This window comes from Netta rufina (genome assembly GCF_964035555.1).
Source record: "Netta rufina genome assembly, chromosome: Z".
NCBI lineage: Eukaryota > Metazoa > Chordata > Aves > Anseriformes > Anatidae > Netta > Netta rufina.
The window spans coordinates 79,325,005-79,352,840 of NC_140126.1; the positions used below are offsets into that span (position 1 = coordinate 79,325,005).

The following is a 27,836-nucleotide window of genomic DNA, read 5'->3' on the forward strand; positions in this document are numbered from 1 at the left end:
CGGGCAATAAATAACTGTATTAACACCAGAACTAGCCTGGTTTACAGTTTTTGACTTAAAGGATGCCTTCTTTTGCCTCCCTCTCCATGAAGCCAGCCAGAAAAGATTTGCATTTGAATGGGAAAACCCCAAGAGTGGGCGTAGGACCCAACTCACCTGGACGGTGTTACTCCAAGGCTTCAAGAATAGCCCCACAATAGTTGGAAATCGGTTAGCGAAAGATCTTGAATCCTGGGAGGCCCCACCAGGAGAAGGGAAATTGCTGCAAAATGTTGATGATATTCTGACTGCTACTAGAACAAGGGACACCTGCCTGACTTGGGCGGTGAATCTGCCAGACTTTCTCGGACTCCAAGGGTACAGGGTATCTAAGAAAAAGGCCCGAGTAGTACAACAACAGGTAACCTATTTGGGATATGAAATCAGTGCTGGGGAAAGGACCTTGAGACAGGCTCGAAAAGAGGCAATATTCCAAACTCCAAGACCACAAACAGTGAAGGAACTATGGACCTTTTTGGGTATGAGCGGGTGGTGCCATCTATGGATTTAGAATTACGGACTGCTTGTTAAACCCCTGTATGCACTCACGACTACTGAACAGAAATGCCTTCAATGGAACAAGGAAGCAATACAAGCTTTCAAGCTACTGAAGAAGGCCCTGATGTCAGCTCCAACTTTGGGACTCCCAGATGTGAGTACGCCATTTTACCTTTTTTCCCACGAGAAGCAGGGGATTGCCCTGGGAATATTAGCACAAGACCTGGGCCCATACCGTAGGGCAGTTGCTTTTTTCTCCAAACGATTGGACACAACTGCAAAGGGATGGTCTGGATGTTTGTGAGCGGTTGCGGCCATAGTACTAAACATCCAGGAGGCCCAAAAATTTACCTTGGGCCAGAAAATAACCGTGTTAGCATCCCATACGGTATCTGCAGTACTGGAAGCAAAAGGTGGACATTAGCTCTCCCCACAAAGAGTTTTGAAATATCAGGCTACAGTGGTGGAACAGGATGATGTGGAAATTGTAGTCACCAACATTGTCAATCCAGCTTCTTTTCTCAGTGGGAACACAAGGGACCCAGTGCATCACAACTGTCTGGAAACCATCAAAGCAGTATATTCGTGCCGTCCAGATCTGAAAGACAATCCTATGGAAGACACAGAAAACTGGTTCACTTATGGGAGCAGCTAAGTCGTAAGTGGCAAACGACACAATGGTTATGCAGCTACCACTTGTAAAGAGGCAGTAGAATCCGGGCCTTTACCTGCGAACACCTCTGCACAAAAGGTGGAAATAATTGCTCTGACCCGAGCCTTGGAACTGGCCCAAGACAAAATCAAAAACATCTATACAGACTCAAAATATGCCTTTGGGGTTGTACATGCGTATTGAGTGATCTGGAAGGAGAGGGGATTACTGAATTTGCATGGCAAAAATATCAAGCATGCAAAAGTAATCTTGAAGTTGTTGGAAGCACTTCAACTCCCTGAGAAAGTGGCAATCGTGCACATCAGAGCACACCAAAAAGCAAACTCAGAATTGGAAAAAGGAAATGAGCTGGCAGACAGAGAGGCAAAACATGCAGCCAAAAGGGAGGTAAAAACAGAAGGGGCCCTGATCCCCAGTGGGCAAATCTCCCTAGAAGGTAAGCCCAAATATACCAAGGAAGATCAGAAATTAATTACTGATCTAGCAGGTTCCTATAATGAGGAAGGGTGGGCTCTTACCCCAAGGGAAAATGATTATTCCCTCTTATATGATATGGCCCTTGATAAGAGAGGAACGTAGAAAGAGGCACTGGGGGACTGAAGCCTTATATAAACATTGGATCAGAGAAATTGTAGCAAGGAACCACTGCGAGACAACTGACTCAGCAGTGTGACCTTTGGCTCCAGACTAATCCCAAAAGTACTCCAAAATTAGGGATAGGCCAAATTGGAAAAGGTAATGGGCCTGGACAACAATGGCAGATCGAGTTTTTGGAACTCCCAAGAAAAGGGGGGTACCGATATATGTTGGTATTAACTGACACCTTTTCAGGTTGGCCAGAGGCGTTTCCTACCAGAACAGCCAAGGCTAGGGAGGTGGTAAGAATACTAATACAGGAAATAATACCACGTTTTGGGGTACCAGCTACTATATCCTCTGACAGGGGACCGCCTTTTATTTCAAGAATAGTGCAACAAATCAGCCGCCATCTAGGAATAGATTGACAACTTCATACCCCATATCACCCTCAGTCAAGTGGCCAGGTAGAAAAGACGAACCACTTGATCAAACAACAGATTGTAAAGTTGGGACAGGAAGCGAATCTGGCCTGGCCTCAGTCTCTTCCTTTGGCTCTCTTATGCATACGAACAAGGCCAAGAGCAAAGGAGGGACTGAGCCCTTTTGAAATCCTGTATGGACAACCCTATGGAATACAGAAGGGGATGTCCGCACAAGCAGGAGACAAAATTATGACATCCTATATGGTGGCATTAGGGAAACAATTAGACAAAATTGGAAAATACGTAGCTGGAACCCGGAGTAGCGTTTTGGATAGACCTATACACAATGTACAACCTGGAGATTATACATGTATATATGTAAAGTCTCTTGCAGAAGAAACTTTGGAACCCCAATGGGAAGGACCCTTTCAGGTGCTGCTTACGTCATACACCGCAGTAAAAATTAAAGAACAACCTGCTTGGATTCACCACATGAGAATCAAGAAGTCAACGCAAGGTCCATGGACACTTGAAACGATGGGACCCAATAAGTTGAAATTGAAAAGGCAACACGTATGGACTTTGGACATTGCTTGTAACTATTGTATCAGCTCAAGCATGGAAGGAAAACTCGAATGTAAACATACCTGAAAGAGTCGCCCGATCTTTAAATTTATCTGACTGTTGGATATGTACTGCATTTCCGAGGGGCAATATGGAAATCCCGCTATATGGGATACCCTCCAGAAATTGGAACAATGCATTATATAGACTAATCAGACGTGGTCCGCTCAATGTTGGGGAGTGGAAAGGGTAAATTATACCCTCCCTGAGGGACCGAAATTTGCTTTACAAGCACGGGAAACGTTACTGTTAAAAGTCGGTGTATGGGGGTCAATGATAGCAGCGAACAAAAGATCTTGCGTGATCTGGGGCTTAGTTTTGGTCGGGAACCTGACTGTTCAAAAACTGTAAATGCAGGGGGATATAATCTAGCCAATTTAAGGTCATTTTGTAATATTACTATCCAAGTAGCATAGGACCCTGATAAGGAGTCTGGAGTGGATGGATCTTTGGAAAATGGGTGAAAATTAGGTATAGGGTATTGGTGGCTATGTGGTGATGGGAGGGCAAGGAAGAATTTACCACCTAATTGGAAGTATTATATATGGAGTGGTAATTCATGTCAAGAAAATGGTTGATATTAATAAAGAAGGGGAAGATTTGGGAGGGTGGCCATGGGGGTTGGAAAGCCCCACACTAGACACTAACACCACCCTAACACTAGACTCTTCTCGATGAGGCCATCAGGAATGTAAAAGAGTTTAGAGGGAACAGATAAGGGTGATTCAGGAGACTGCATGCAGTCTCGGGTTTCTTGTTCTCCAGCCATTGAGGCATGGAAGTTTCTGGGTGTTTACTGTTACTGTTATTTGCAAAGTTGTTTGACCAATGAAAAGTTGTTTTGAAAAGAACTGCTGTGGAGAGAAGGGTATAAGAGGGGAGCCTGCCCTCAAGATAAAAAAAAAAAAAAAAAAGGAAGGCAACACGATGTGATGAAGTTATGTCATCAATAAAGAAGCAGAAAGAAGGAATGAAAAGGAGCAGGTTGGCAGAATGGAGACCAGGACGAGAACAGGCACTTTTCTCAGCCGTTCTTCTTGCCATCTCAGGAGTCGGGAGCACTTGGAACAGTCCTTCCCACTCACGTTGCAGCTTCGATTCTTTCCACATTTGCATCAAAACACGGTCTCCTGCTCCGAATGGATGGATCAGGACTTCCAACGCCTCCAACATTACATGCTGTCGCAGTAGGAGATATCCGTGTGCTGACTCTAAGGAACGGGATGGGGCACAGAGTGGAGTGGAGACACCACGGACAGGCTCTGTGACGAGAGGGGGACCTGATGCTCTTGTGCGCACTGTGACCGATAAGCTGCATGATCGCTACCCTGAGCTAATGGCCTGTCATGTTTTTGAGAAAGCGTTGTACTCTAGTGAGAGAACTGGTGTTTCTCTAGAAGCAGCAATCCCCATGCTTTTGCTTCAGCTTTGAATATTAAAAGAACAATATGATCAAGCAAGTAACCGAACTTCCAGCTTTTTCAGCTGGAAGTAGCTCAACCTTTCTTTTACACAGGAAGAAAAATCTAGGAGCATAACAGATTACACACCAAAAACAAAAACATGTAAATAAACAATGTAATAATATCACTCGCAGAAAAAAGAAAAAAAAAAAACAAAAAACAAAAAACAACACGGACAGGTGGCGACTCCCCTTCTCCTGGGGGGCAAGACATCAAGCAGTGTCCATCTGTCCCTGCATGGGAAATGGATGCTGGAAGTGGGCTTCTCACTATCGCTGCTTTGGGTAGTTGTGGAGTAATTGCCTTAACCGTTCCCTCATTAATGGAAATGGTTAACCCAACGAAAGCTAGAACAAATGATGGGGATTCTCCCCTCTGAACACAGGCCAAGAGAGCTGGAGTTGTTCATCACGGAGAAGAAAAAGCTCCAGGGAGAGCTAATTGCCGCCTTTCAGTGCCTAAAGGTGGCTTATAAAAAAAGTTGGAGAGCAACTTTTTGCTCAGACAGATAATGACAGGGCAAGGAAGTTTCCAAACTAAAAGAGAAAGAGGGGAGTTAGATTAGATGTTATGAGACCAGGGGAAAGGATAGAGGAAGACAGACACTGAGAAGGGCAGAGGAATCAAAAAAGATCAAGAGACGAGTGGGACAGAGGAAGGAGTAACAGCGGTAGCTGGACAGAGGAATTGCAGGGAACGCTACTGCAGGCGTGCAGTACTGGCTGCTGCAGTATCAGTACTTTTATCATTGATGGGCAGTACCAGTTGTGGTTGCAGTGCAAGCAGTTGTCACAAAGTTTCAGGAGAGCATAGAAGCACAAGAGGAGCGTGGGGCATAATGGCTTTCTCAGGGTTGCAGAGTAGAGTGCAATGGTCCTACATGGGTGAGTGCGGTAACATGGCTACCCAGCAGACACCCAGATGCCCGGATAGGTCCTGTGTGCCACTATGTTGGCTCCTGAGTACCACGCACACGCCAGCAGTCAACAAAGCATGCAGAGGCAAGTTAGCAGCAAGAAACGGATGCACAGGAGAGAATGTCCCTGTGCAGGCTGCACCCATCCCACTCCCTGCCCTGCCAGCATTTGCAGTGTGGCACCATTCCACTCCCTCCCCATGCACCTTGACACTCCAACCACCCTGACCTATGGAGGGCTTCCCTGAGCCCTGGCTGCAGCATGCACACGTGAGTTCCTTTGTTCCAGTACGCAAAAGGCAGCATTTATTCAGAGCTTCTTTTAAACTTCAAGGTAGTATTGCATCTGGATGACGGGTTTGGAGGGATTACATTTCACAGAAAACCCATGAGAAATAAATGTCTGGTGGACAGAGGTAACAAAATTCACACCGTATACAGTTGCGCTATTTATCTACAGTTGTCAAAAATACAAAGAAATTAGATAAAAAAGGTTGCTTGGTCAAAACATTAATGAAATATACGTTCCAAACGCATAGGAATCACAGAGTGATCAAACAAAGACAGTAAGTGTCTTAAAGCTTTAGAGCTTTCAAGAGCTGCTGCGGTCACGTGACTAAAGGAAAGCTACCGAGTTTGTTCACCAAGACAGGTGTTCAGATTAAAGACAGGGAAAAAAAATTACACTCTACCACCAGGCATCTTTGCTGGAGGGGAGCAAGGGCATGAACAGAACGCAGCAGATATTTCAACTTTTCCTTACGGTATCTGTATGTTTTAAAGAAACCTCTCTGGCAAAAGCAAGGTCAGTTTGCAGATACTATCTAAGGAAACAGTAAGAGACAGCAACAAATAATGCGTGTCACGGATGGGATCACTTCATATTCATTGTACTGCACAATGACCAAGAACAATGATCTCAGAGCCGAAAAGCAAATCTCTTTCCCCAAAGAGTACCCTGAAGCCTGAACATCTTCAATAAACATTTTATTGATGAGTTTTCTCAATGTACTCGGTATTTCTCTGAGGGAGAGGTAGGCTCTCATGGGGCTACTTCATGCTCCCGTGCTCTGAGAAGTCAGAAACAACATGATTGTCCCCTGTCAGTAACCACTTTGTAGTTCAGAGTCCTTCAATTCCCACTGGTTCGCGTGCATGGATACGAGAAGTACTAATTCCAACTTCATCACCTGTAGAAAACACACAAGGTAAAGGTAGTTGATCCTCAGAAGATATTCAACTTTGTACTATATAGCCCTGCATCTTTATGTAGAAGCAGTCATTCACCTCCCTTCCTTCACTCCTCCCCAAGTGTCAGAAGTTATTTTTACCTGTTCTGATCAGAGGAGCTTTATTCTAAATTGGAATGTTTATACTTCTGTCAGTTTCAGCTTCACTTTTAGAGAGAAAGAAGCCAGAAAGCTACGTGTGTCTTACATACATCGTACATTTGTTTGAGGGTTTACCCTTTGAACAATAAGAACTAAATTAGTCAGGATTCCATTCTTATATCCTTTTTTGTTTTTCTTTTTCCTCTTCTTAAACAGACTATTGCGTGATCTTATAAAACCCTAAACACAATTTTTTAACACACAGAGCACTGCATGTTCAAGCCTGCTACAGCGATTTCTAGTAGTTTCTACCTCAGGAATTAATGTTTCCCTTGTCTTCTGCACTTCCTAGTATGTGCACCTCTTTACTTAGGTAACTGATACTCAGTTTTGTTCCAGTCTTTCCTTCCTCCCACACTGCTGAGGGAGCAAACGGCTTTGTGGTGCTTAGCTGCCTGCACACCACAGGCACATACAGAGTACAAATCTCTATCCATCAGAGAATCGGTTACTGGCATTCCAAGCACTGTCCACATGCTGGAGGAAGAACTCCACTGTTTTCTCTGAAAAAGAGGCAGAGAAGAAAATAGGATACAGTACAGAGTGATCATGCAGTCCAATAGGCACAGCCTCATACCGTGAAGAGATACAATAACAGAACTTTCACCTGCAACATTATCAGACAGTATTTAACAGCCTGGATTAAAGCATGTTCATACACACCTTCTTCGTAATATGTTTATCACATAGACACAACTATAAATATTACAAGAAGCTTGCAAAGACAAGAAGTGAAAAGACGTCTAATTCTTACTACAGCCTAGACCTCGCAAACAGGGATAGTTGTATGACTGGGAAGAAGTGACAGCAGCCCCGAGCTACATTTTGCAGTCAGACAGTTAAACTACATGTTCAGCTCTACATTATCTCAATGGATACATGGAACTGTTCTATAAAGAACATGGAAAGTCCTATCATAATGGAATTAATGGAAATTAATGGAAAGTCCTATATTAAGTTTATACTGAAAATAGTATTTGGGAAAGAGAATGCCGAAACACCACATGAAGTCAGCTAACTAACCCAGTTCAACACAGAACATGTGAGACTGGAGCAACCTCAAGCAGAGTTGTACGAGCCTTAGTACTCTGGAGGATGCCTTTCTCTGTAAGGCTGTAAGCTGCAAGTCAGTTGCCCAGAGCAATGGGACGAATGCTAAAGATGAACTCTATCTCCAGTACACACCCAAGTAAATCACTAGTGCACCAGGTAGTGGCTTACAGTATCAAATGCATGCCTTTCGGTGCTACTCGTTTAATTTCTGCAGAAGGTACAGAAACAGATGCCTGCTTGAATCTCACACTGATGAGCCACAAATCAAAATGACCTTACTGTAGCTGACTCTCAGAAGTTTTAGCCTTGTATGGAGAGTCATCCTTTGGCTGGGAGCAGTTCTAGCTACGTTTTGAAGTGGCAGAGTGTTCAAACCTCATGCAGAGGAGTGGAAGAAGCACAGAGTGGCGCATAGGAACAGAAGTTCGCGGCATCAAAGGAGCAAGAAACTGGGAACTGAGATACATGCAGCTTTTACGCTACAGATGCGGAACTGGGAAATAAAGGACTGGGAGAGATGGAGAAAAACACTTGTGGTCCTTGTTTGCAAGGCTTAAAAGCAACCTGGGAAGACAAAACGTATATAGTCTGATCTTTCTTACAGCCCATATTCCCTCTATAGAAGCTCACCTCTTCCTCCTTCGGAGGCCTAAAGACGTCTCCAGGATTCAGGAGATGTTTCTGCAAAACTGTCTGATGTGGTAAGTCTGTACAATACAGGAACACAAAGCAATCTGCCTGACAAGAGCATGCGTTGACTTGTCGTTGGCCAGTTGCTCAAACACATGCCTTCACCTCCTGGAATAAGGGCACACAACATGTTTTCCTTGAATTAAACACAACTACAGATAGATTTAGCTCATAGGGTTCCAGCTGATTATGCTCACTACAGAACCAAGATAAGAGAAACTACTGCAATGTAAGTAGTTATGCTAATAACAAGATCCCACAGTGAAACCAAAGCAGAAGCTTAAGGGAACAGATTGGTCACAAACCATTCTCCGTGACGGTAACATCCAGGTGAGAACTTCCATACTTGTGGATATGTTCGACACCCTCTTGTACACTGTCCACAACCTCAATGCAGCTCTCCAGATCCCCATATTCGTCGTGGAGAGATTTCACTTCTGAGGGGTTGAACGTCAAGTAAGAGGCAAACTTTGGGCCAGCATGAATCTTCACCTGCAATACCAGAAGTATTTTGTGCTGTAGATTGTACCAATGCGTAACAGGCAAAAAGTGCAGCTTGTTGTTCTGGGTATAGCTAGGATAGAGTTAATTTTTTTCATAGCAGTCCCTATACTGCTACATTTTGCCTTAAACAAACCACTGTTTTGGCTGTTGCTAAACAGTGCTCACACAATTCCAAGGCTTTCTCTTCTCCCCCCACAGTGAGAAGGTCGAGGGTCTGCTAAAAGTTAGGAGAGCACATAACCACAACCGATTCAAACTTAACCAAAGGGATAGCCTATGCCATATAATGTCAAAGTCAGCAATATAAAATGAGGGGAGGGGAGTTTCGAGGAAGGCAGATATTTCCAGGTTTGCAAGTCTCCCCTACAAAAGACCTTACCTGTTTTTATCCTTTTCTTTTGTAAACTGACACCAGCCCTCTCCAAAGTGTATGTTTCAGACACAAAAGAGTTACTGGGCCCAAAACAAGGCAAGGACTTTCAGTTATTTTACGATCCTGATGAAGAAGATCTAATGCATCGTCAATCTCTGAATTTAATCGTAGCAGCTAAGACACCTTAACAATGAGAGGGAGGAGTGGAGGAGCAGGTGCTGATCTCTTCTCTCAGGTGACAGCGACAGGACCCAAGGGAATGGCATAGAGCTGTGACAGGGGAGGGTCAGGCTGGACGTTAGAGAAAGGTTCTGCACCAAGAGGTGGCAGGGCACTGGAACAGGCTCCCAGGACAGTGGTCACAGCACTGAGCCTGCTGGAATTCAAGAAGTGTTTGGGCAACGCTCCAAGATGCATGGTCTGATTTCTGGGTGGTCCTGTGTGGAGCTAGGGGTTGAACTTGGTAGTCCTCATGGGTCCTTTGCAACTCAGGGTATTCTATGAAAAAAAAAAAACACAAAACAAAACACAACCAAACCAGACATTAAAAAAAAAAAAAAAAGACAAAAAGAAAACACAAGCGAGTGAGGACTTGCTCCTGACTAGCTATCTGGCAAGCTTCTCTTAATATGACTTTAACATTATCGGAACATGACCTATTTTACCATGTTTTCCTGCATCAATCACTGCTTGTATACACTATTTGCCAAATGGAAATGCTATGTGAAAAATCCATGTTTTAAGTGTAATTTAAGTACTTCACAAATATTTCTCTCGTGATGCATCTCTGCTACAAAACATTACGCATGTCAAAGCAATTATGTAGGACAGTGGCCTTTGTTCCTGTGGAACAGTGGGAGGGGGAAATAATGGGCGGGAAAATGGGTGGGAATAAAGGCAAGTGAGACAAAATGTTCAAAATATGTGGATGAAGCAGATTAGAGGAGGAGAAACATAAAATGGGAAACGACTGAGGTAAGAAGGTAAGTTAATAGATTTAATCAGAATAGTATTTGGGTCCGGGAGGTTGCCAGCCAGTAAGTCAGAATTAAGAGTAGTAGAGAAAGGGTTGGGGAAATGCTCTCCCAAGGCAGAGAATGATTTTTTTCTATGTAAAAGGAAGTAGTTGTATCCCAGCAATGGCATGCAGCCACCCCAAAGAAGCTGCTTGCAGATCGTTTCTATGCAAAAGCTTGGGGTTGCATGGAGAAGCCAAGAAAGCTCTCCGAAAAGAGTACAAAGGTGTACAAAGAGACATGTGGGTAACGTAAGTGTTATGTTATCATAAAACTACATAGGGCTATGTCAGCAAAACCAAGGGCTCCTAAAATGAACAACAAGTAAATAAAACAAAACAAAAGCCAACACAAGTATAAATGACTAACCTGTTCTACTCTCAACGTGTCTATGATCTGATCAAACAACGGGGTTCTCAGCAGGTCTCAGTGAATTAGGAGTGTTTCCCGAGCATCACAGGCAGCAGTATATTCACACTTCGAGTCTCTGACTGAGGTTTAAGAGTAAACAATTGGTTACGTAACATTTATGACAAAGAATTTGAAGAGCATGTGAATTATTATTACCTATGGTTATAATAATATATTAATATATATATATTAATATAATATAATAATAATATATTAATATAATAATAATAATAATAATAACATAATATTATAACCATACCACATATTCCAAATGTGTAGTTCAGTTACACTCATGGTATCCAAGTCACCCTCTCACAGCTTACTTATTCATGTGGCCTTCTCCACGCTGGCATCTGTGTCCACATACACATGACAGATCCATTCACCGTGTCCCATCACTGGAATTCCCTTAGCAGCTTTCTGGATATTCCTGACTAGCTGGGATGAACCATGTGGAATGATTAGATCTACCAGCTTCTCCAAATGGCAGACATCTTCCACTTCCTTGCTTGTATTCACACGTGAAAGTTGTGACACAAACAGTCAATGGCCTGAATTCTCAAGCTCTGCCTGTGCTTTTTCTACATGCTACAGCACAAAAGTTGTTGCTTTAATTCTAGACACTTACTACTTGCACTGCATCTTTGACTCCATGAATGGAGAGTGCTTCTTGAGTCAGATGATGAAGGATTTGATTGCTGTATGCTGCCTCTTTCCCTCCTTTTATTAGCAAGCCATTTCCGCTAGCTATGGCCAAAGAAGACACCTGCCAGAAGGGAATTAAAACAACAACAACAACAACAACAAAGTGATCTGACTCCTCTGGGAGAATAACATCTGCAAAATAGAGTAAGAACAGGATTTTGCATTCTGCTGACTTACTCAATATTAGTATACAGCACCAAGAATTTTTTCCGAGTCAGAACGTGTAACTCCAGAAATGAAGTATCTTAACGTTTCAGAAACAAACTTGAGCTTCAGGGTACTACTGGCAAAGGGAGACTGCAGTAAGTCAAAGGAAACCCTGAACATAGGCTCTGGCACAAATTCGCTAGCTGTATAAAACTATTTCAGATGCAAGAACTCTTATCCCTAATCATTCTGGCTGGAAGTAGCTAATGAGCTCTTCCTACGACGAACATTTTACTTGTGCTCTCTTATACAGAAGCCTTTTGTTTTATCACGCTGATTTTACGTTTATAACCAGAAGGTGTCCTTGCCTATGGCAGGGGGGAGTAGATGACCTTCAAGTTCCCTTCCAGCACAAATCATTCTATGATTCTATGACACCTCCCACTAGACCAGATTGCTCAAAGCCCCATCCAACTTGGCCTTCAATACTTCCAGGGATGGGGCATTCACAACTTCCCCAAGCAGCCTGTTCCAGTGCCTCACCACCCATAGTAAAGAATTTCTTCCTTTATTCTAATCTACATCTACCCTTTTAGTTTAAAGCCATTACTCCTTGTCCTGTCATTACACTCCCTGACAAAAAGTCCCTCCCCAGCTTACCCGAAGCCTGCTTCAGGTACTAGAGGGCCACTATAAGGTCTCCTCAGAGCCCTCTCTTCTCTAGGCTAAGCAACCCCAGTTCTCTCAGCCTGTCTTCATAGGAGATGTCCTCCAGCCCTCATCAACTTCGTGGCCCTGCTCTGGACCTGCTCTAACACATTTATTTCTTATGTTGGAGTCCCCAGAGCTGAATGCAGCACTGCAGGTGGGGCCTCACAGGAGTGGAGTAGAGAGCGAGAATCACCTCCCTGGACCTTCTGGTCATACTTTTGATGTGGCTCACGATACGGCTGGCTTTCTGGTTTGCAACTGCACATCGCTGCCTCATGTAGAGCTTTTCATCCATCAACACTCCCAAGTCCTTCTCTGCAGGGCTGCTCCCAATCCACTCATCAACCAGCCTGCATTCATTCTTGGGAGTGCCTTGATGACGGTGGTGAACCTTGCACTTAGCCTTCTTGAACTTCACGAGGTTCTCATGTACCAACCCCTTAAGCATGTCAAGGTCAACTCAGACCAACTCCTTTTCCCTACTAGTGTCCTCTGGGTAAAAAACAGTCACCGTGTTTGATATTCTACCTCATCCTGCTGTCCACAATTTGAAAAGAATACTGAAAAAATAAGGAATACTTCAGAAAGATCCTTGTCATTTAGTGGAACCTTGCTGTACCCAGATACTGTGCGTCTTTAACATACAAAACTAGACATTAAAATGCAATTTGATTGTATCTTGTTAACAATCTGCCTCTCCGAAGATCAGCATCACGAAGGAAAGCTGCAGAGACAAGCTTATTTAAATAAATAAAAAACATCCAATCTGTAATGGGTTTGAAAACAGTTTGTTCCCTTTAGATAGTAATAGAGCACGGCTGTACTTCAGAACAATCGGATTTCTTGAAATCTGTAAGAAGCAGTCTGTGAAATATGATCTCAGAACTTCGCCTTGTAAGTACTAGAGACAAACATGCTATTGTATATTGTTATAAATGACCGAGTCCCAAACAGGGTTACAATCAAAGTTTACAATTTATTAAAGGAACAGAGGTAAGCAAACAGCACTGGGTGCGCTGGGAGTCTCTGCTCCACGAAGACGCACACCAGTTACATCAGGCGGCTGGTTTTTATGCTCCTAGGCTAATACATATTCATCACCACTTTTGGAAAAGGCAGGGGTATTATAATTAGTTTCCCAGAACCCGAACCATCCCACGGATGCATGCGTATCAGTCTCCAGTGGTCCCTCTGGGGGTCGCTCATACTGAAGGCTCGTAGTCTTCCTCACAAGTTTTGTCCTTCGGTCGTTCTTCAGCTTCCCCCCACCCCCCTTATTTAGTAGTCTCTGGGCCAGATGCCAGAAAGTTGTGTCTCATGCAATAGTCAGCAGTTATCTCAAAAAACTCCCCCCTATTCTCTTATCTCCCAGACCCGAGTCTCAAGGTTTACCCTTCAAACCCTCTATCAACACAAACTGCTAGACCATTCTTTTGCAAGATACAAGAACTATATACACTAACCACTCTGTTTCTCTTGGACTTGTGGTTATTTATACAAGGGGATGTAAGACAGAAGGTCACATTTCATTATGAGGCCCTAGCATTGTTCCATATTGACACGAATCAGATGAACATATTTCACAGTCCCCCATCTCCTTTTTCATGGTATTGATCCGTGTTTTCCTTTCCAATCGAGTCAATACTTGCCAAATTGGTATCAATTTTGGATATTCTTTTCTTTTTATTATCGTCAGGCAATGGGTTTTCTCTTCTCCCTGGTTCTGGGTCAACAGTGTGAGAAACTCCGTAGCCAGTAACTTAGGCTCAGGCGAGGATCTCAGTGAAGAAGTAATTTGTTCGCGATTGCAATGGCGGGCGCCCCACAAGCAGGAGAGCGCACCTACTAGTTCCAAAACACAGTTTATATACTTTTTGATGACAGGACCCTCCCCTGTTTCCCCACTGACTGGGTAATCCAGGTTCACCATCTATCCGATGCTTCACAAACAATGCATGGCCTTCACTTGCCGGCCTGTTAAATTTCAAAGTTCTTTTGACATTTTTACTGCTTGGAGAGGTAATGTTTCTTCACTTGTCTGACTTGACACCGTGATTTTCACCTAATTGTCCTAAGAAGTCTGGTTGTCTGCATTTTACAAGGTCGCCTGCTAAGCTTTCTTATCACTGTAAGCATCTCTCAGTACCACATTCCTGCCCTCTAAACAACGTAACTCTGCAAAAACAACATTCCTATTCCCACAACAGGTACTGCAGATATTTGCATTCCTTGTATAACTGGAGTGTATCAGCCTGGTAATAGAAGGTATTAAACATGGAATTATTAACAATTCTCCACATATCCACAATACAACCATCCTCATTTTAGCAAAACAATCACTGCCCATAACGCCCCCTCCCATAATCTTCTTAGATCGATTCCATTCCAAGTTTGAACTGGGACGTGTGCAATCTTCTTCACTTCTTTTACAAGTTCATTTACAGCTTTTCTTTCTGTTGTGGTTTAACCCAGCTGGCAGCTAAACACCACACGGCCATTCACTCACCTCACCCCCTCCCTCTCTGGGATGGGAGAGAGAAATGGGAAAGTGAAGCCTGTGAGGTGAGATAAAGACAAGAAAATAACAATAATAAATAATCATAAATAATAATAATGACAATGACAATAATGATGATAGTTCTACTACTACTCATGTGTATGAAACAAGTGATGCACAATGCAATTGCTCACCACCGCTGATGCCCAGCTGTCCGATGCCCAGCCTAACCCCGAGCAGTCCAGCCCTCCTCCCAGCTCTTGCTGCACCCCCAGCCTGCTCGCTGGCAGGACAGTGAGAAGCTGAAACGTCCTTGGCTTGGTGTAAGCACGGCTCTGCAACAATTAAAACATCAGCATGTTATCAGCGCTCTTCTCATCCTAAACCAAAACGTAGCATTCTACCAGCTACTAGGAAGAAACACCTTCATCATTAATCTCTAAACAGCAATTACTAAGGTTAGATTTTCCACAGACTTCTTCTTGTGCTAGTAAATAATCCAAAGCTAAGCGATTTTGATACAGAAGTAGATAAGTAGTCCTCATCTTGGTATTTTGCTTTGCAATTAAGCCAAGCGCACCTCCGGTTTTATTTACAACTATTTCCATTACAGCTTGTAACCTAGTTATTCTATTAAGCATACATATTGGGGTCCTATAGCCCCAGGATCCGTCTTCTGCCCATGTAGCTGGATCATAATAGGCAAGACGCCTTCAATCAAGGGGTTGGGCCCACTTTCAGGGTCAATTTGGGCTTGGGATACCGTTCAGCCTGCCGGGGTGATCCAGCTCCTGGAAAATGAATCACAATTTTATATGGGTTTAAAAAGAAAAGTTCTTACGTTATTTTCTCGGGACAACCTCACCTTAGTGTGGGAGAAGTCCGGTCGAGGCCCTCTCACTCGGCAGTCAATACCCATCGCCTCCCTCGGTAGACCATACACACTGCAGTGGAGGGTCCTGCCCCGGTCTTGCCTTCTCCCTTTCCTCCCTTTAGGCTTGTCCCCTTTATTTGGCGTCCTTAATTCATGCAGAGCCTCATTGCCAGAATATTAGTTCTTCTTTAGCTTTAGTTTCAGTTCCCCAGGAGTGGACTCAACCCTCCAGGTTTCGGTCGTTACTGGTCCTTTTATTCTGGATCTGTGGATCCAACCCCTTTCCGCTGTTCTCACAGCTGTTTCAGTAGTAAGTAAAACTTACTACTTACAGTCCCTCCCATCGGGGGCTCAATGATTCTTCCCTCCAGGTTTTTATTAAGACCTTGTCTCCTGGTTGTATCTTATGAATAGCAAATCCTAAAGGTGGTGTTTGAGCCATCATTCCAATTTCTCTTAGCTCTTGTAACCTCCTTCCAATGGTAATTACGTATTTCTAGATGCTACGCTCCTCAACTACATTTTCCCTAGACGCATCCCTTGAGAATAAGGCATACCATATAACATTTCATATGGCGATAATCCGGTCTCACTGTGTGGTTTAGTTCTTATGTTTAAAAGTGCCAATGGTAAGCATTCATCCAGGGCATTTGTGTCTCGATCATTAATTTAGCCAAGTGTTGTTTTAGTGTTTGATTCAATCTTTCTACTTTCCCTGAGCTTTGTGGGTGCCACGGAGTATGGTATTCCCACTGAATACCTAATGATTGACATAATAATTTTATTATTTTAGAAGCAAAGTGTGTGCCCTGATCAAAAGCAATGTACTGGATTATCCCATATTTAGGTATCAGGTGTTCTAATAGAGCTTTTACCACCATTTGTGCCATAGCTCGAGCTACAGGATAAGCTTCTACCCATTGTGTTAAATGATCTGCTATTACCCATAGATATTTTATCCTCCCTACCTTGGGCAATTCAGTGAAATCAACTTGTACTTTCTCAAAAGGCCTGTAAGCTGTTTTTCTCCCTCCCGTGGCTGCTTGTCAAAACACTTTCTTATTTATCTTCTGACAAGTTAAGCAACGTTGTGTAATCTGTTTTGCTATTTAAAAAAAAAACAAAAAACAAAAAAAAACAAAACACACAGCTTCCTGCTGAGGCAGAACTATTAACATTCCTACATCCTCCTTCCCTGCTCATTCAACTTCAAATGGCTCTGTTAAATACTACATGTCACACCTTTAACACCGGGGACAACTCTTTTAACGCTTCCTTTATCTTTCTCCAGCCTGTACTTTTCTCACGCCAACACCAAAGGCTCAGTCAAGGGCCAATTAATTCCACTCCTTTTCTCTCCAAGATGCTGAAACAACGTATCAGTATACTACACTTCATCCTATTTTCCTTCTCTCCTCAAAAACATGAATTGCCAGATAGTGTTATAGTCGACTGATCCATAAAGTGGCCATTTAGCTTATATAGTGGCCACCACTGATTGCAATACTTAGTGGAAGTCCTCTTCCTTTCTGCGCTCCCAGTTCTAACAATATCCTTTGAATGTGCCAGTGTGCACCCAAGGAGGCTTTCTTTAAAACATCTTTGTTTTGGATATTACTCATTTCTTTGATTTTCCATTCCCTTTTATTTATTTATTACTATTCCTTATTAGTTACTGTCCTTTGTTTCAATTTCCACGCAAACCTTTTTACTGTGGGTTTTTACTATCTTTTCCTAATCTTCTTCCCAAATGTCCCAGTTCTCTGGGATTAAATGCCTCTTCCCGCATACAAACTTTACTATTTCAGGCTATTAAGGAGCCCCGTTCCATGTTCCAATCATAAATCCATGGAACTTCAGGAAAAGAGCTGAAGCACTCAGCCTTTCATCTTCTAGACAAACATTACCACCTTTTCCACAAAATTTACATTTCAACAGGACCGAATTTCGAGCCAAATGCCAAGTTTTCTCATGCACTTTCTTAATAAGCCCATACAAAACAAGGAATCACTCCTGTGTATCCGTCAATAAATACCATTTAAAAAGGCATTGACACCTAAATAAATTCACTCTCCCCCTTCTTACCAAATTGCCAGGGCTCAAGCCCAAACCACCACAGAAAGGACTCTCTCCGTTCTACCGCTTTGATAATCAGTCAGCCCCCTCCACCTCTCCAGTACTTGGCAAACTGACCAAACGCCACAGCAAATACACCAACACTTCTAAACTGTTAGTTACTTAGATAATGCTCCCGCCTTTTTTCTTGTCACACTCAAAGCATTTAAGAGCAAAAATAGGATCACAAGATACACTGCCAGGCCCACATATTGGGCACCACCAATCAAAACTTGGTGAAAACAGCACTTCTTTTTGGTCTGTCACGCACTTCGTTCGTCTCCGGCCGCTCCCCTCACGGAGAATACGCAACCGCGGATCGGAACTCCGCACTCGCTTCGCAGCTCACTAGAAGGTAAACTGTTAGTCTGCGATTGTTTCACCTTTACTGCAACTCAAGACTGAACTCTGAGCACTGACTCAATTCCGTGTATGCTATCTCCAGCTAGCTATCAGGCACACACTACTCCATGGAGAAGTCAAATTTCCTCGGTAATTGCTTACCCAAACCAGTATGAGATGCAATAGTAAACTATGGAGGAAGCAACCTCTCCTCTGCACTCAGAGTCCATCCTACTATCAGCTACAGCATGGGAGAGAAACCATATTATTCAGATGCAGAGGTATCAAAGATGATCCTCTGAAGTTACATCGGAGAACTTGAGGATGGGGGCTGGCAGGAAGAAAAGTAACAAGACAAGCCATCCTAAGTCTGTAAAAAAGAAAAAAAAAAAAAGAAAGGTTGGGGGGGGGGAGGGGGGGTTGAGGGTGGGAAGCCAGTAAGAATCAGCCTGATAAAACAAATGAGATAAAGAAGAGGAGAATGGGAGACTTTGGCTAGGCAAGGCAAGACACCCAGGAGGCAAAGGCTGGAGTCTAGGAAGGCAGACTAGAATTTGGCAAGGAAACACACTGGTTTTCTGTGAAGAACAGAGCGAGCAGCAAGGAAGCAATAATAGCAGAAAGGGAGACTACTGCCTTTTCCTTTCACATGAACTTTGCCTAGAGCAGACTCCCCTTCAGTATGAAACGAGGACAAACACTCACAAAATTCAGTTGTGAAGCTGCCCTTCGGCAGTCTCTTTTTAAGTGCCCATACCCATCCCTTGCTCCTCAAATACTTGCTCATATGTTAGAGAAATGCTCAATCAGTCTTGCTAAAGATACCGGCAGTAAGAGCCTAGACTTAGCTTTTACACGCTTGTGGAAAGATATCATTCTGCCTCAGTGCAAACATGCAGTATCAGTATGGGACAGACCACTCAGAGCCTAGAACTTCTACTTCGTGCTGATCTTGTCAGCATATATTCTTAACAGTTGCAGTTTGTTATTAACGACCTATATTAAACATTTGATGTTTAATCGTAGCCTGCAATCCAGCTGTAGTCAGCATGGACAGAAAAGTGCTCATTGGTAGGAGCCTTGTAAGTTGCAAGTTAAGCAGGGAAGCTATGTGATAAGACACAGGCAGAAATTGCACCACCTGAATGTAAGCTAACTCCTTCTCTACGTTGGGTATCAAAACCCAACGCTGAATAACTCTCAGCATTGCACAAGCAAGTCCCAAGAAGACTGTAGTTTTCTGTAGAAAAAAAAAATGGGATTACAGCAGAATTCATTTCAGAAGAATATAAGCAGAAGTCTTTTGAGGCAAGACTTCTTGCAGCCTTCCAATAACTCACCAGTAGAAATACACTTTTGTTATCAAAGATCTCTCTGCCCTCCTCACATACCTGTGGGAGACAGTCAGTCTGGACGGGACTCAAAAAAATCGCAAGAAAGACCCCAACAGGCACTGTCACCTGCTCCAACTCTAGATCTTTTGCTATGCGTGCTCTCCGAACTATGCTGCCGACGCTGTCCTGTGAAGATGCTGCAATCTGACAGAGCCCAACAGCCAAGCTGTTCAGCTTTGATGTAGACAGACTGAGACGTTTCAACAAAGGAAGTGCCAATCTTCCTAGAAGAAAGAAAAAATTGCGCTCAAGATAGATTTATCTGGCTAGTTTCAAGAAAAAGTGACCTAATGGTCAAACCAGGAAAAAAAGCCGCTGTTTCCCACGCCGCAGCAAGAAACCTACCTAAGATGAACAATGTAAAGCATTAAGTTTAGTAGCTACAATCAAACTGCTCCAATTTGACAACGCTTTCACCTACCATCACATATACACCTAATACGATATGAATGATTTGTATATGAAGTAACATCCGCAAAGACAAAGTTTGTCCTATTTCTAGTACCGTTACACAACCGTGTACCTGAATTTCTTACCAATTTCTACCCTTGCAATATTCCTGGAAGGTTTGCGCACTAATTGCCTCTTTCTATTTCACAGATAGAAATCCCAAAGAGCAAAGGAACGCATAGCATTTCAGATTGGGCAAGAGCTGCCGGAGTTTTCTAGTCTGAACACGTTCAGGTAGGAAGTTTACTCAGAAATGTCCCTCCAGGCATTCTCCTCAGTACAAAATGGTTGCCGTATGTCTTTTACTGAACTTTACAATTCGTGATGCGCCAGTTCCACACATTTTCTAACCCGAGACCAGCTTCCTCACGCACCACTCTTACACAAAAGAATGGATTTAGTCTGTGCTGCCTGAACTGTACTTTCCTCAGTCAGAAGGTAAGGTGGTTCTTTCTGGAAAGCATCATTTTTAAGTAACAACCTTCCCCACAGGGGCCAAACATTACGTTAACCAGCCCAGGAGAATATTCATGCTATTTCATGCATGATGATAACAGGGAAGATACTTGCTAGATTTAATTTCTAAAGTGAGCCTCCTTTGGCAAAAGAAAACACTGTTCTATTTTTAGTTTTTTAAACAATGCTGTGGGTTGCTGCTTTCAAAGGCCTCTCTCTCCATCTTCTCTGATAGAGACAGCTCTTACGGAAGCTGCAGCTGCTTACACTGACAAGCTCTCAAAGTCCTGGGTTCCCTAATCTGTGACGGCCATAATATCCAATTGCAGGTGACAGACTACTCTTGTTCTGCTCCTTTCCTTTGAGGCCCAGAAAAGCTCATGACAACAGGTGTTCCATGAAAGGACCCGTAATATTACCTTTATTTTCAGCTTCTTCTAAGTCCTTTTTGTTTGCCAAGAGAATTTCTTCTCTCTGATCAGTTAATAAGTCAGCGAGATGATAAAAAAAAAATAAATCTCTGCTCTCTGAAAGAGAAAAGTGTCTGAACTGCATTCTTACACGAACTCCATGGTGTTTGACATCTGGCTCACTTCAGCTCATTCCTACTGACACATCTTCTCACTGGCTTGATGCCCTGAATACTTGGAGCCAGCTGATTTTTTCCAGGACCCATTTGTGTTATAAACCTGTATTTTAAAACTTGCCACATGTTCACAGCCTTAAAGAGCGAGAACATACTGTTCTCTCACCTGCTCAGGCTGCAGAGCTGCCAGCGTCCTGCTACCGGCTCGAGACATTCCACCCTGCTGCTCTACTGTAGGGCCTGCCAAAACAAACACACACACACAACCACAAGACATGCAGACAAAGGTGGAAGGAAATGAACACTAACCTTTCAACTTTCAACTCCTTACTCAAAGCAGAAAAACAGGTACGGTCTTAAGAGACATATCAAAGAAGTTTACTGTATGCCACAACAGGAAAATCTGTATCAGATACCAAAATGCTGCCACGGTCCCCGAGCATAGCCCTTTTCAAGGCATCACAGAGATTCAGTAAGATCATCCATGTCGTAGGGGACAAACAAGTATACAACCTGTATCAAGAAGACTTGACAAAGAGCAAAAGAATACAAGGACAGCTACATCTCAGGGAGTGGGAGGCTACTGCAAAAAAAGGAAGGCATCCTTTGAAAAAGTTTAATTACATAACTACTGAAAAGAGAAAAGATTGCAAAACAACCTGGGAATGTGCAAACAATACAGGAAGCCAAAACCAGCCTCAGCAACAGCTTGCACAATAGCTGCTCTCTCTCCGCTCTGTGTACGTTGAAGGGCTCCTACAGAGGAGAGGTTTTTTTCTTGGCACGGATGTCAAAGAATCCATCTCAAACTGAAATGATACAGAACAAGTTTTGAAACAGAAACTGAAGGAACAAGTCAAAAGGCTCAGGCAGCATTTCACTAAGGAGTTCTCAAGGAGCTCCTGGATAAGCTACGTTTTCACTTTTAACTCTTGAAATTGTCTGTAGAACAGATGACTTGGCATGTGACTAATATGCCCGGACTTCTATTCAAGAAGTGTCCTACAGAAATTGCCAGAGCAGGAATTCCCACGGTAAGGAAAATAACAGGAGGTATAGTGGGAAGCGTAAGAAAAGAACTAGGGGACACTTGATTAATAAGACTTAATGAAGGACTGTTAAAACAGCTTTTTAAAGCAAGGTCATACTTTATAATGTGGCGTGTATTTTTGTGTTCTTTGAACACAAAAGGGGTGTTGGACCACGTGACCTCTGGAGGTCCTTTCAACCTCAACCAGCCTGTGATTCCTTTGCAGCCACTATGCAACAAAATAGCAAGTACAATTCACAGCAGATAAACATGAAGCAATGCAGAGACAAAAGGGGAAATCAGGCCTTGGTAGTGCACATAATCCTATGAAAACATCACTTCAATGCTCATCAGCGTTGAACAGCAACTTCCCTGTTTAAGCTTTTGGAGAAGGCCTGGGAAAGGCAACAAAAACCATCCACAATCTAATCAAAACTCAAAGTTAGCCTTGCTATCTCATAAACTGAAGGTTCACTTGCATCTCGGACGCTACACAAACTTTTATTTTCGCTCACCTTGAAAAGGTCACAGTAGAATAAAAACAGTTTCAGCCAAGAGAAACAGGGATCGACAGATCTTTGGAACAGTTTCTGTAGAAAAGGACTAAGAAAACACCTTTTTCATGTGAAAAAGCAATGAGGGAAAAGACAATGTCTCATCATAGAAGTTGAACAGAGATCGATCACCCATGTTCTCTTTCCATACAGAAGGTGGGGGCATCAAAAGCCAGCAGGAAGCAACTTTCACTCCTCCTGCCCACAAGCACACACAAAGTAAAGCAAGCAGTTCTTCACATAGTGCTAGCTCCAGAGTTTACACACAATACCTGGTTAAGGCTCGTGACTCCTGTGACCCATGGATGCTAAGTGTTTACCTGGGTCCAAAGGATATGGCCAATTTTTACAAGAAATCCATTTAGCATTTTTATACTCCAAGGCATTTGCTTGTCTTACAGTGCAAGTCACGAGTATCACTCTATACTTGTTCTATTCTGCTAAGATCACAGATCTTTGGTCTGACTTTCTGCGGCCCTTGTTACATTGTCACAGCAACACACAGGCAGGAAAACATTGCTACATACAGTAACAAAAGACTGAGTCATAAGAAGAACCTAGGATAAAACATGAAACCGCACACTATCTTAGTTCAGCACTACATTCTATATGCATGCTTTCACCCTGAAATCATCAATAAGAGACGATAACCTCTAAGACTGAAAACAAGACAAATTCTACTTAGTTCTCTGAATGCAAGGCTGATGCAGCAAGTCATCAGCTGGAAGGAACCCAAGCAGAGGATTCAAGATGTTCCATTCCAACATTGAAACTTACCTTTCCAAAGCCGCTTGTCAAGCAGAGCATAGTTTCCCATTTGTTGAACAGGCAGGCCTAGCCAAATTTCAACCCTAAACTGCCAGGGAATCTCTACTGCTCCCAGCGTACATATTACTTCCGTACTCACCTGCAGGTCTTACCTCTGAAAAAAAAGTTCCAACTTTCTTCCCTTCTACAATATCTGTGATGACATGACCCGAGATTTTCGGGTGGACTCCATTTGCAATCACTACAGAGGTGCCTCCTCGCAGGGCCCACAAAGCTGCTGTCACCTACAGTGAAGGAGAGAGCCAGTTCCCAAAAATGCACTTGTTAGTTGAATCCCCATCCTCAACAACAATTCTTATGTTGGAAGAAGCCCTTAAGACCATCAAGTCCAAGCATCAACCTAATGCTACCACTAAATCATATCCCTAAGTGCTGTGCCCACACGTCTCTTGAATACTTCTAAGGATGGGGACTCCACCACTTCCCCGGGCAGCCTGTTCTAATGCCTAACCACCCCTTCCATGAAGAAATGCTTATTTAGTACCCAGATATCCAGTGCTGCTCAATAGAGTTGTTCCTCCCTAGGGGTAGGGCTTGCCATTTCCCTCTCCTGAACTTCAAAAGGTTCCTGCCTGCCCCTATCTGCAGCCTGTCAAGGTTCCTCTGAATGCACCGCCCCCACCCCGCACAAGGGCCATTTCCACAGAAGCCACCAACCACCCGCCGCCTCGCCCCCTCCCTATCCAGCCCACCGTGGCGCGCCACCGACCACCAGCCTCGTTGCGCCACCCCTCCTCGGCGTCCCGGCCTGCCCCGACAGCTTCTGCCCATGGCGCCGGCAAGCCCTGCATGCTGCTTCTGCCCTGGCTTCCTCCAAGCCAATCACACAGTGCTTCCGCCCTGATTGAAGACAGGCCCTGACATCACTTCCGCCCCAGGTTCCCAGCCAAGCACAGCGTGTCCCCACAGACACAGCAGAGCAAACACACAAACTAACATTGACATCCTACCCGTAAACGTGCCGTAACAGTGACTCACCTGAGAAAGAACTGCATGCAATAAAGGCACCTGGTACTACATTAGTTTATTCTAACAGATCCTACTAGCTGTCACCTCAAAAAGACGTGCGTACCGCTCTCTACTTGGAAACGCATCAGTCCGTCCGTAGACTCTGACCCACCTAAAGAGCCCTGCAACTGACTGAAGGAAAAACAAAGCACTTACCCCAAAGAGCAGCCCAGGCAGAAGGAGCTCTCTGATGGCATACCTGGGGCTCATATACCGTTTGGCCGCGCCCAGCACCCAAGCCCAGTCACCTGGGAAAGGGAAGGGGCAAAGCACAAGAAAGTAGAAAGAGAGCAGAAGGAGCAGCAGCTGTTGTGCTGTGGGCCTTTTTTTTTTTTTTTTTTAAGTCTGATGGCACAACTTTGTGCAGCGCTGCCTGGGCACACGTTTCAGATAGAGCTAATGAGCAGCTGAGGTAAAGGAGCTGGGAAGAGAGAGGTGTTGCAGCAGGTATGCTGTGGCTGTGAGGTGCCTCAGGGTGTGCTTTTTCTCTTGTTTCTACAGGTGCTTCTTTAGGCAGCTTGGAGTCTATGGATTTCTGGATTTTAAGTGCTTGGAATTCACTTAATAGAGGGATATTTAGCAGAGGTTGCTGGATCACTGGTTTTAGGGATGGTGGGATACACTTCTGGTTTTGAGTTATATTTTAATCACTTGTGTAACTCTCCAGAGAACTAAAAACAGCTTGATTACATGCTCCAAGAGGCTTGAGCACGTAGGCACAGTATTACTAAGAGACTGAGCAGGGTCGTATCAGAGTTACCTTTTTTCATCTGTAAAGGGTCTGTGATTACCCCTGCCGGGCTGCTGTGTGTGCGTGGCTTTTTGGCATCTGTGGAGCTCAGTCGCTTTTGTGTGTGTATGTTCTTACTTTTTGTGGGTTTTTGTTTGGTTGGTTGGTTGTTTGTTGTTGTTGTTTTTGAGAGGCAAATAGTGCGTGTGCTGAGCGTGGTTGGCAGGAGGAGGTGGGGAGCTGTCTGGCAGGGAAGCTGTTCAGGACTGGTAGGTTTGGTTTCTAGGAGCATGCGGCATCCGTCCTGTGTGATGCGACTGATTCTTGGGCAGGAACGTTCCAGCTCGTGTGTCTTAAATACCGTAGCTTGTGTAGTGTGTGTTGTGTGGCCTGGGCAGAGTTTGCTTTGGCGCTGTGAGCCGAGAATCTCAGTTAAAGCTGGTGAGCAGCTGGAGTAACGGAGCTGGGAAGAGAGAGTATTGCAGCAGGTACACTCTGGCTGTGAGGTGCCTCAGGGTGTGCTTCTCTCTTGTCTCTGCAGGTGCTTCGTGCAGTCTTGGACAGGGAAGGGAAATCCCCATGTCACGGAGCAGTGAGGGAAGGTGAGAGTGTTTTCAGCCTGGTCATCCCTTATCCAAAGCGAACGGAAGACACTCAGGTGTTTCCCTCAGGGTCTGAGGTGAGGCTGTTTGGGATAGAGGAGCAGTGTGGCAGGTGGTTGTTTGCAAGCACAGTGGTCATTTTGTCCTTTTGTGTTCCCAGGTGGCATGGGTGATGCTGTCTACTCCTTCTGAGCTTGGACTTAATTTCCAGGTACAGAGGCAAGTGGACCGCTGTTTTGAAAGGATACAATTAAAGATGGAGTCGCTTGTGTTGATGAGGGATGGGTGCTAACGCTGGCAGCTGAAAGTTTATCTTCTGGCTGTGTTTTCCTTTGTTCAGGCTGAAACTCAGTGTGCAGTCCAGGACGTCATGACCTGAGCTGCCTCTGGAGTGACTCTGGTGAGTGATGAACAGAGGTAGCAGTTGTTTTTGGGGTGCGGTTGTCACTGCAGTTATTTTCCTACATCCAATAGAGTAAAATTCCAGTTTGCCTTTCAGAGGTGCTTTAAGTGGCTTAAGAGAACAGGTGGAAGCATCTGCCACGTGGGGCAGGTAAGAGGCTGAGGTTAAGGAGGGGATGAGAGTAACTGTCCAAAGGCTGCTGTGGGTTTTGCTGCTGTGGTTGCTTTCTCCTCTGTTTATCAGGTGCCACAGGCAAGGTGGGCTGTGATAGCCCTTAGAACAGGAGCAAAGCAGGTCTCTGGAATGCTGCGTTGTTCCTGAGAAAGGTGTTGTAGAGGAAAAAGGTTGTCTTGCGTGGCGGTTCCTGATGGCGGTCTTCTTCCGTAGGGGAAGAGGTGCCTGAAGCCCCATGCTGTGTAGCCTGAGCACACCTCATTGAGGATGAAGCCTGCTTTCCAGCAGTTCCCAAAACTGTGTTGAGGCTGAAATGCTGTGTCTGTGTTTGGGTTGGGTTTCAAGTTTTCATGCTGTGTTAGGGATGGGTTTCAAGTCGGTGCAGCGGAGGGCCAGGACCCAGTGTCCTGTAGTGTGTTTTGACCCGTCAGCATGGCCTTTTGGTTCTCAGATAGCCTACTCAAGTATGTGATTTTTCCTGCAAGTGATATTATTACTTTGAATTGTTTTTCTTTGGCATGTTGTGCTTTTTTTTTTTTTTTTAATGCTCCTGGATTTTTCTTTCTATGTAAAGAAAGGTTTGAGCTAATTTCAGTTGAAAAAAATCCAGTTACTTGCTTGGTCATATTGTCCTTTCAAGATTAAAAGCTGCAGCCTAAGCATGCGGAACGTTGCTTCTAGAAACAGCCCGATTCTCTTGTCTGCACTCTGCTTGCTGTTGAGCTAAATCAGATTAAAAACAAACAAACAAACAAAAACACGCCAGCTGCTGCTTCTCCTTCTGCTCTCTTTCTACTTTCTTGTGCTTTGCCCCTTCCCTTTCCCAGGTGATTGGGCTTGGGTGCTGGGCACGGCCAAACGGTATATGAGCCCCAGGTATGCCATCAGAGAGCTCCTTCTGCCTGGGCTGCTCTTTGGGGTAAGTGCTTTGTTTTTCCTTCAGTCAGTTGCAGGGCTCTTTAGGTGGGTCAGAGTCTACGGACTGATACGTTTCCAAGTAGAGAGCGGTACGCACATCTTTTTAAGGTAGCAACTAGTAGGATCTGGTAGAGTAAAGCAACTGATATAGTACTAGGTGCCTTTATTGCATGCAGTTCTTTCTCAGGTGAGTCATTGTTATGGCATGTTCATGGATAGGACAATAATGTTAGTTTGTGTGTTTGCTTAGTGGTTCTGGGTCCCTCAGGATTTTTGCAGTATTACGGGGCTTACTGTGAGTCTTTGCCTGTGTGTCAAATACTATCAAAGTTACAACCTTGGTGGCAAAGTGAGGGAGCAGGGTTTAGGAGAAAGGTATTGTCGAAGCTCCCTGTGTAAGCATGTATCTGAAACCAGCAGCAGTAGGCATGTAAGGTGTAATCTTGTTCAGGGTTAGGGACAGTTTGTTATATTTCTGCAGCTTTTGCCTGTGGTTTTGCTGGCTGTTGAGTCTTTAGACCTTGCATCCTTCTAGATTTTAAGAGCTTGGAATTCACTTAGAAGAGGGATGCTTAGGAGGGGTTGCTGGCTAACTTGTTTTTGGGAAATCGTGGGGTACGGTTCCTTTTTTTGGCGTTACATTTTAATCTCTAGATATAT

General features: G+C 44.0%; 1 pseudogene across 1 annotated transcript; it reads right to left on the reverse strand.

Annotated features, from left to right (window-relative positions):
* Positions 1-6,201: 6,201 nt before the first annotated feature.
* Positions 6,202-24,132, reverse strand: LOC311221552 (delta-1-pyrroline-5-carboxylate synthase-like; annotated as a pseudogene). The gene is made up of 11 exons: positions 24,034-24,132; positions 23,421-23,565; positions 21,096-21,169; positions 20,763-20,868; positions 19,435-19,661; positions 11,281-11,418; positions 10,976-11,171; positions 10,611-10,732; positions 8,654-8,840; positions 7,022-7,108; positions 6,202-6,404 (listed from the first exon to the last, which is right to left on the reverse strand). The product of its transcript is annotated as a delta-1-pyrroline-5-carboxylate synthase-like (transcript).
* Between the last annotated feature and the right edge of the window lie 3,704 nt (positions 24,133-27,836).